The following is a 9,315-nucleotide window of genomic DNA, read 5'->3' as shown; positions in this document are numbered from 1 at the left end:
GATGCCTTTTCATGTAGCTACCTTCAAATGTAGGTGCCTTTATGTGTAATTCTAAGCGCACCGTTACGCTCAGGTAGGTGTGCGGTGGCTGCTTTCTTTCCTTAGCTTCCTGCAAGGGTCTGCAAAACCGAGACCTCCGTTTGTGTTATTGTAGTACTAGAGACTGATTAACTTGACTTTAAAAACATTTTCTCTAGTACTGATGATTAGAGGGGGGAAAAAAATATTAAACCAGCATCTCAGACTGAAGACAGCTTTGTTAGGACCATGATCCTACGAGCACAGATATATATATATATATAAATACATCTGTGAAGAATGTCCATAGAACAGTGTAAAGCCTTCCATACCTGTAAGATGTGAAACTTTGATAATACTGGAGAAATGGTTGTGCTGCAGTACATTTAGTAAATTCTGTGATCCAAACTCCATATATACCAAATGTATTCAGTAGTTTAGAAGATAATGAATACATGAGCTTGTGAGAAGTGGAGTGACTGACTCATTTGGTTATAGACGAACATTTCAACAAAGTGTTTCAACTATTGGTCTGAAAGCTGTTTTAAAATAAGGGGTTTAAGGCATTTATAAGTATGCTGCTTTGTTCACAATGTGCACCCCAAATGCTCCAGCCAAACCAAAGGAAATCTCAAACCCAAAATGATACATATTTAGGAAGCTGATCTTCCACAGATTTGAGATGAATCAAGGCTGGAGTTAAACTATTCATAGTGCCGTGAACTTTTCCAAGCAGTTTAGATCCCAGAGCTTACACAGTCTGAAAAGGTAGCTATTATATTGAGGCAAGTGTGGTGCATGGAAATCCTTTATTGATAAGAATTTTTTTGTTGTAAAAAAAAAAAAAAAGTATTTCTGATGCTTAGAGTTTGAGATTTTTATGGTAACTTCCTTTTTTGGAAGACATTTGTATCTTTTTTCTTGGTAAAGTAGAGCATGGCTTAAGCTCCGTTTATTTACTCTTGCTGAGTTTGGTATTTTTGGTAAAAGGAACTGAATTTGGCTCTCTACTCACCCCTTCAGAAGTTATCAACCTTGGATGCTTTGCACAGCTTGTGTAGGGGCAAGTGTGCTGCTTTATGCTGGAAGCTTCTAGTACGAATTTCTTTCTTTATTATGGACTTGAAGAGTTGAGCTGGACATTGTCCCTGTGGTGTATTGGTCTCCTCTCCAAAATCACACACAATTGCTCTCTATAGCTGACTCTCTGTAAGGTACCCAAATGGCTGGTTTCTGCTACAGTGTGTAACAGCACTTCCTAACATTTGCAAACTCTGTTGCTGGTACTGCAACACTTACTCCTGTTTTAAGTTATATTTTAAACTAAACTGAGATTTCCCAGAAGATACTTTGATGTTTTATATTTTACCCCTTGTTAACGTAATGACATTGCTAATTTGAAATGACTGCCAGTCAGCACGCATTAGCCAGTTGTGTGTGGAGGTGGACAGTCTCCTGTGCAGTGAGGAGGACCTAACTGAACCACGAAACTGCATTGTGCTGGCTCTTTACAAAGAGAGAAAGCCACATGTCAAAGTGTTACACAGCAGTTAGTGGCTTCTCATTATGAAGTTGTGTGTTGTACAAAGATGCTTTAGATGCCAGAAGCTCCTAACAGGGGTTTGCGCCCCAGTGACAGAAGCAGGAAAACAGTTGCTTCCTTTATGAAGTGGAGAATGTAACAAATATGACCTTAGACTGTAGGCTGGACTAGCAACTATGAAAGGAATAGAGTTCTGTGACTGCTTGGAGACTTAAGTGCATTGACATCCACTCAGTGAAAAGTCTGTATAAATAATGAATTTTCTCTGTATGCACGGTCTATGATGGAAATGAGACTGAAGTCTGCTGTCTCCTGGATGGCTGACCCTGATTAGTTTTTAAATAGAACTATGTTTTCATTAACAATTCAGATTACTTGAGGGGAAAAAATAAGATCCTACCTTCTTTTGAAAGGTCCCTACTTTGAAAGCTTGGATGAGTTTATTAGACGACTAAAATAGAACTGGTTGGTCAAGGGAATGTGAACTTCTATAACAGCTGAAGTCTTACAATTTGTTAAGACTTTAATTGTTGAAGATTTTTTCCATGCTCATCTGATGACCAGCATCTGATTTGTTAGATGGTCTTAAGAAATCTGGGAGCTGTTGCCAGGAGTATTCCATATTTTCCAACACAGATCAAGAGAAATATTCTCAGACCCTTCCAGGCCTGTGGTGCATTTCCTCAGTAAAGTGACCGAAGGTGGCATACTGCTTAGGAAAGCTTTGAAGTGAAACTTGATTTTGTGCTTATGGTAATTCAAAGTTAAAAGTAAACTTACTGGAGAAAGTAGCCATCCCAATTCTCTGTCTAGAAGTTTGAGATGTTGCTAATTTTTAGCAAATTCTTGAGAAATATTGCAGCCATATAGTTAATGTACCAAAAAAATAAAAAGAGAGGAGTTTAGCCTAGCTTGCTAACTATGTCCTTAGACACATCTGAGAGCAGCAGAGACAATCAAAATTGAATGTGGCACCTTCAAGTGGCAAACTGCTGTCATCATCCATTGGTGGTAAGGTAAGAGCCAAACAGTTTTACTAAGGTCTAATAATGAAAGGTACAAACCATAGGGACATAGAGGTCTGGCATGGCTTTGTGCTTTATATTCAGGAACGGTCTCTGCTTTCTAATTTCTTAATAAATGCAACCTTACTCTCTCCTGAGAAGTCATGCATTTAAACTGTCCAAATTGTCAATTAAAAAAAAATAACCTTTCAGTGTTTCCTAAGATGGGAACAATATTATTATTGTGCCTTTCAGTTTGCTGTCTTTGTTCCGTGCCTGCAGCTGAATGAATTTTTTTCTTTTCATTTTTGTCTTTGGAAACATTGCTTTTCTGCGGGATGCAGAGATCACATGTCTCTATGCACACAAGAAATGGGTCTTGATTTGTAAATGCCAATACAAGGTTGTCTCAGGCACAGGAAACATCTTAATTTGGAAGTTGAAACAGAGGTTCCAAACCAGCAACTAAACCCTGAACAAAGTTTTCACAGTAGTAACTGACCTTTCCCATTAAAAATATGGAAGAGTTGGGAATAAATAATGTGTGGCCTCTTCAGTATATTCTTCCCTTCCTAATGCAACAGCCTTGGTCCACATCTGAGGACACTTGTTCACATGTTGCTTTTCAGGTTTTCTTTGTAGATGTCTCTTCCAGATTAGGTCATATAACCTTTTTGGTATAAACAGATTTATTGAAATGTTTAAACATTACTGAAATAGTTCAGAAGTGTTAGCTCAGCTGAGTTTCTGTTTTATAACAGCCCAAAATACAGTGAGGAAAAGTCATCCTTTAATACACAGAAAAAAGTTGTATGCCTTCATAAAAGGTTTAATGTGCTCTCTGGGCTTTAAAAGCAGCTCAAATCTCTTTGTAATATAAACATTAAGGAAAATGCCATCATCACCAGAATATGGCTTTACCAGCAAGTTTAGCAGCCTCTGTATTTCTGGTACCTAAAGCATCTGTTTCAGAACAGCTTTAATTTGAAGAAACTGTAGAAGTGAGGGTGAAAAAATTAGGTTATATGATCAGTAAAACTGCTGTTTTGACAAGACTGCTGTGGAGGTCTGAGATGAAACCCTGGTGTTAACACTCCCCCCCTTGTTTTTGTGGGCACGCACACTGTCTTGAAAACATGATGTTGATGATCACCGGCATTAACAAGGGGTTAAGTGTGACAGCCCCAGATGTTCATGAAAAACTGGGCATTAGAAGAGGTTGGACTTCACCGTGCACAACACTTTGGTTATATTTGTGCTTCTGAAAGCTCAACAGTTATGCCAACAAAACTCTTGAAGGCAAACATAGGAAAACATTTAGAAAGGCAGATTTGTGTGATGTATCCATGCAACCTCAAAAAGCTGAATGAAAGCAAAGTGTGTAGTTTGTGGTTCCATCCGTGCTGGGAGACTTGCTGGCATGGCTGTGCTGAGTAATGAATGCAGCAATTATGCTCCTAGATGAAGGTTTGACTTGATCAAGATGGAGTTTTACCATCTTGTAAGTCAAATTGTATCAATAAAAGGTGAATTTTACAGTTGAGTTCTGCTCATAGTAACATGAAGTGAATGCTTTTCTGTTGTCAGTGCTGACTGCTTGGTCTCACTGAACTTTTCTTCCTTAATATCTACTTGAGCATTATTTTGATTGCTTGTGAAGAGGAGCTTTAATGGCAGTTGCTGGCTTCGCATTTAATATCTTGTAGTGCTCTGGTATTGCTCTACATGACTGTATCTGAGCATTATTAAACTTTTAGGCAAAAGACTATATTGGTGTAGGAAATGAAAATTTTGCATAGTGTATCAAAGGCAGAACTGTTTGTGCATGAGCATCGCTTAACGTGTCCTAAATGATGCCTTGTCAAGAAAGGACTATCTCTGCATATAGCAATGACTATTTCAGACCTTTTTCATTTGGTGTAAATTGTGATTAGCATTTCAGAAACATCAACTAACCTAACTTGTGTTATGATCAAGTGTATTTTAGATTTTTGTGTGTGACTTTAGGGGCATCTAGCTTTTCTTGAAATGAAATGGTAGGGCATTAAAATTAGCAGCAATTGAAAAAAAAAAAAGTGTAAAGAGCAACTACTCATTCAGTTCAATATGCATGGGTTACTTTTCAAGATACACCCTTTTTTGTGATCTGGTTTGCTCACACTAATCCTTTCTATTGCCCACTGCTTCCTGGTTAGTGCTGTGCTTTCTTTATAAGCCTATTGTTTTGTTTTCCAGTTGAAAGAATAGACAGAGAAAATAACTTGTTGGCAAGTGTAATTTTACTGTTATAAGCTTTGGAATTGCTTGAACAGTAAGTTATTAGAGCAGCTTCAAAACCCAGTAGTTCATAATATTGAATTTTTTTTGTAATTCTTTTTAATAAGACATAGCAACTCTGGAGGCTATGGATAGCAAGCCAGTTCTCACATAGTTTTTAACTTTGTAAAACTAGTAGTTACTTCATGCTTAATGTCTTCAGAGTATTTTGGCAAACAAGGAAAATTAGTCGGCTTGAAAAGTTTGATGACATCTATTTGATATGAGAGGATAAAGTTATTTTTCCGACAAGAAGTTTTACTGTAGCAGTCAAATTCTTGAACTCTAGAAAAGCTTATTTCAGTATCAAATTGCAGCTTTCAGAGAAACAGTTCAATTTTTTTCTGGGGAAAAAAAAACTCAAACCAAGACAAAACCCCTCCTTTCTACATTTTGGACCCTAACTTGCTAAGCTCAGAGTGCTTTGTTTTGGATACATAGTTATTTTAGAGTTCCTGAGTCCAGGGGAGGGCTTCAAAACACACTGACTAATTTGTGTCCACCTCTGTCCTCCTAGGAGCTTGGTTTTGGTCTCTTGACAGTCATGTGTTCGTGAGGGGAGGATGGGATACCACAATCCGTCCTCTGTGTCTGGTGCTATAACAGCATTATTTGTCCCTTTTTTTACATGTGAAAAATGACATCTAAATGAAGCTTTCGTTAGATTAGGTCACAACCTGTATGTTAAGACTTCAAAGAATCATAATTTTATTCCTTGTTGACCACTCTAAAAGTCTGATTGTGGACAAATTTTGACACTAATAGTGCAAGTTATTCTAATTAGGACTAGCGACCCTTTTTAAAACATGTTAGCATTTATAAGATACTGTGAAATGGAAACTACTCAAGAGGGAAATGTTCCATATCTTGATATAAAATACTAATCTTCAGGTTGAAAACATCTATCAAGATTTTTGGGTAAATTTTCTTGAGGTGGTGCTAGGCAATAGCACTTCAACATTCACCCTATTTCAGGAGTACAGTGATGTTCAGACATGTTTCGTGATGTTCAAAAAACTCTTGTACCTGTTGTTTCACATTGTGATGTCCTGCGGTTACTCCTCCTTCTGCATCAATGTACTCACGAGCTCATCTGTTTTACCACTGACAGTAACGGTGACTTGTTCATAGAATTAATTTGGCTTGGCAGTGTCTAAATGAGAGTTGTCACAGCGAGAGAAGATCTTATTAAGGAGCTTGTTAAAACCTGTTCATAGTGTCAGAACACAAACTAAGCTAAATGTCATAGTGACTGGGAGATTCTGGAAAAAATAACTGCATACAGTATTGCATCCTGGCTGTAGTATGTTTTTGTCAAGTAAAAAGAGAGCAAGTGGAGTATGTTATCTCGTGGCTGTCACTCAGAACTGCTTTTCCAGCCTTTGTGCCCACTGTAACACTAGGTTGACCAGTGTGATGCCCATTAACCCCCTAAAACTGCAGCAGTTTTTATGTAGTGACATGGTATAATGCACAGCTCTTTGTCTCTTTCCTAGTGCTTTCAGATGGTTTTGGATATAGTCTATAGTAGACTCTATGGTCCCTGTTTCTCTTAACTTGCAGTGGCCCATCCATGAGTGTAATGGTCTGCAATCAAATCTAGGACATGTCATACAGTGTAGGTTTACTACTGTCTACACCAGAATGTAGATATGAGGTATGGTCTGTTGAGAACATGAGCCTTGTATGCCAATGTGCTCAATGATAAAAAAACTGTGTGAATGTGCCAGAGGGTGTTCTCTGGATCTGTTTGCAGTCATTCCCAGTGTTTTCTAAGGTTTTCAGGATTGTTTTTTGTTGGAGGAGCAAATAAACTGTGGAAAAAAAGAGCAGGGATTAATAGTAGATGGTTTTCTAAGTTAGCTTGCTTTACCAGAGATACTGTGAAGAAGTATTCTGTTCCTTCTGTAGATGAAAGCTGCTTGCTTGGTATTGAGTCAGAACGGTACCTTGTGGGAAGGCAAAGAGGTGGAAAATGTGTGAAAACGAGAATGAGGACACTCTGAAGTTGAACTAAGAAAAAAGGAAAATTAAGTAGGCAAGTAGAAGCATCCTGCTTAGGCAGGTATCTGTTAACAGACTGCTTTAGTTACGTGGTAGAGGAAGATAAGTTCAGTGGTGTTTTGAGCATACACAGGTGGTGGGTGTATCTGAGAAACTGCCACCCTTGTCGTGTTTCAAGTTTACCAAATGAGGTCCTAGGAAAAATCTGCTACCTGGCAAACCGAGTAGATTAAACCTGTAGTAAACTGCCAGCTAGCTTCCTCATTTAGAAACGTAGTTTAACATCACAGGGCCAACCCCTAAGACAGTCGTGTTGTCAGGGTAAGGTTGTAATGTTCAGCTTGCAGTGTTCAGCTGTTACATACCACCCTGTATGAAACACACTCTGTTGAAGTGAACTCTGCTTATAGAACAGCTTACTCATACTTACATACTTAAATTGCCATTTTGGTAATTCTTTTTATTTTTGGTTCAGTAACTGTTGGTATATTTAAGGGGGAAAAAAAAAAAAAAAAACAACAACTCACAAACAGAACTGAACCTGCTTTATTGTGAGGAGAATTTCAGGGGTGTGTAGAACATTAGATACCTACTGGTTTTTAATTCTTTTCCTTGCCTTCTCAGTCTGTAGGGATGTGTCTGCCTTGCATAGCTTTGAAGCATTCTATCCTGTCTTAAGTCTACCTAGCAATGTTTGGTGTGTCAGTTGGAGAACTTCATGTAATAAAAATTAGTCCTGTGTATCACTAACCTTTCTTTCTAGGCTGTTGGGTATCTGATGTCTTTCAGCTGTTGTACATATTTCGAATAAATCCACTTAGTTTGTTTCTAGAATAAAGAAAATAATTCTTTTTGGATACGGAGATGCACATTAAGCCTGCAAGTTATTCAAGGTTTTGACTGGTCTAGCAAGACATGAGAAGACAAATTTAGAGCACTAAATAGTGACTTAGGGTGAAGGTGGATGTGAACACTTAGGGTGCTGGTAAGCAGTTACATTGACATCACAAACACAGCAAAATAAATGTACATACTCAGAAGAATTAATAGCAAACTACTAGATGGTTTCATTTGTGTAGCACTCTACATATTGCATTTAAGTTTAATTAAACGCTCTGATGGCTTGCGAGTGGTGAGTGTGGCAATTAAAGTGGAGCTTTGTCTCCATGTGTGTCTGCAAGACGCTCATCTAGAGCCACTAATGTACTGAGGCTGAGTGGCACAGTGTGCAAGTCTGCAAGTAGGTGTCCTCCACTGGCTGTCCTCCATCAGCTGAGGTCATTCCAGTTCATAGCTTGTCCATTCCCACTGGTCAAAATTCTGCTTGTAAAAAGGGGTTGGTTTGTTTCCTAATGCATTTTTAACTCAACTGGCTGATTATTCTTGTATATAATCTTACCAAAATTAAAAGGTTGTCTGAATTCCCTAAACAATTGGTCACTTCCTATTGTATTGGTAGAGGACACCTTAACATCTTCTTTTGAAGTTTTTTTGCAAGCATGAGCATCTGTATGACCTGTTAATAGTCTAGAGACAAACTCTTAAGTGCGTTCCTCATAACAGTGATCACCTTCTGGACTGGAGCCTTTATCCACAAGGCATTCTTTTTTTGGTTTGATGTTGGAAGCCTGCCATTCTGTGAGAAGTGTCTGCTCAAATGGTATGACTTAAAGTCAAATTTGAATTGTTTGAAAGATGTCCAAGCTAATTACTGAAACCAACTTTGCATACACCTCCACCCCCAGCGTTGTTTTTTCCTCCAAAAGCTGCTAATTTATTTAAAATTTTGATTGTATTGTATTGTTACTAAGGAGTCTAAATGTGTGCAGGTATTTTTACCTGTTCAGGATATTGTGGAGAGAGAAGGGGAATGTATTTCATTTTGGGGCTGGAATAGCTGATAAGATCTATGAAATAATCTAACATCTGTGTTGAGTGCTGCTTAACAAGTAGTAAATACATCACCTTTTTCTTTGGTTAAGTGCATGTGCTAGAAGTTTCCCTGAATGGTGGAAAAAACAACAGACATGGCAGTGCAATGAAGACTGGCTACAGTAGTGTCATAGTCCTGAAACAGTTTACAGTGCTTTTAATATAGTGTCTTTGCACTTAAAGTCCTAAAATGTTTGTGTTACCCTATAAGCATTTTGAAGAATATTCACATTAGCCTTCATAAACAAATAAATTGCAATCAATTAACTTTAGATGAGAGCAACCATGCAAACAAACCGCAGAGAAAATGAAGTGCAATTAATTCTTCAGTCTCTCTCTGATCTGAGCAGATAAATTGACAGGCAGTTTTTGATATAATAATGCTATGTCTTTCCAGTTCTTTCCTGTTACAGCATTCTCCTCCCTCAGGAATCCCTCAAACATGTTTTCTCTTTCCTTTTTTAAAATATTGAACTGAGAAAGTAAATTATTTAAAGT

This window comes from Merops nubicus, unplaced genomic scaffold (assembly GCF_000691845.1).
Source record: "Merops nubicus isolate BGI_N331 unplaced genomic scaffold, ASM69184v1 scaffold2688, whole genome shotgun sequence".
Taxonomy (NCBI): domain Eukaryota; kingdom Metazoa; phylum Chordata; class Aves; order Coraciiformes; family Meropidae; genus Merops; species Merops nubicus.
The sequence above is the reverse complement of the archived record's forward strand: the minus strand, read 5'-3'. Positions refer to the sequence as shown.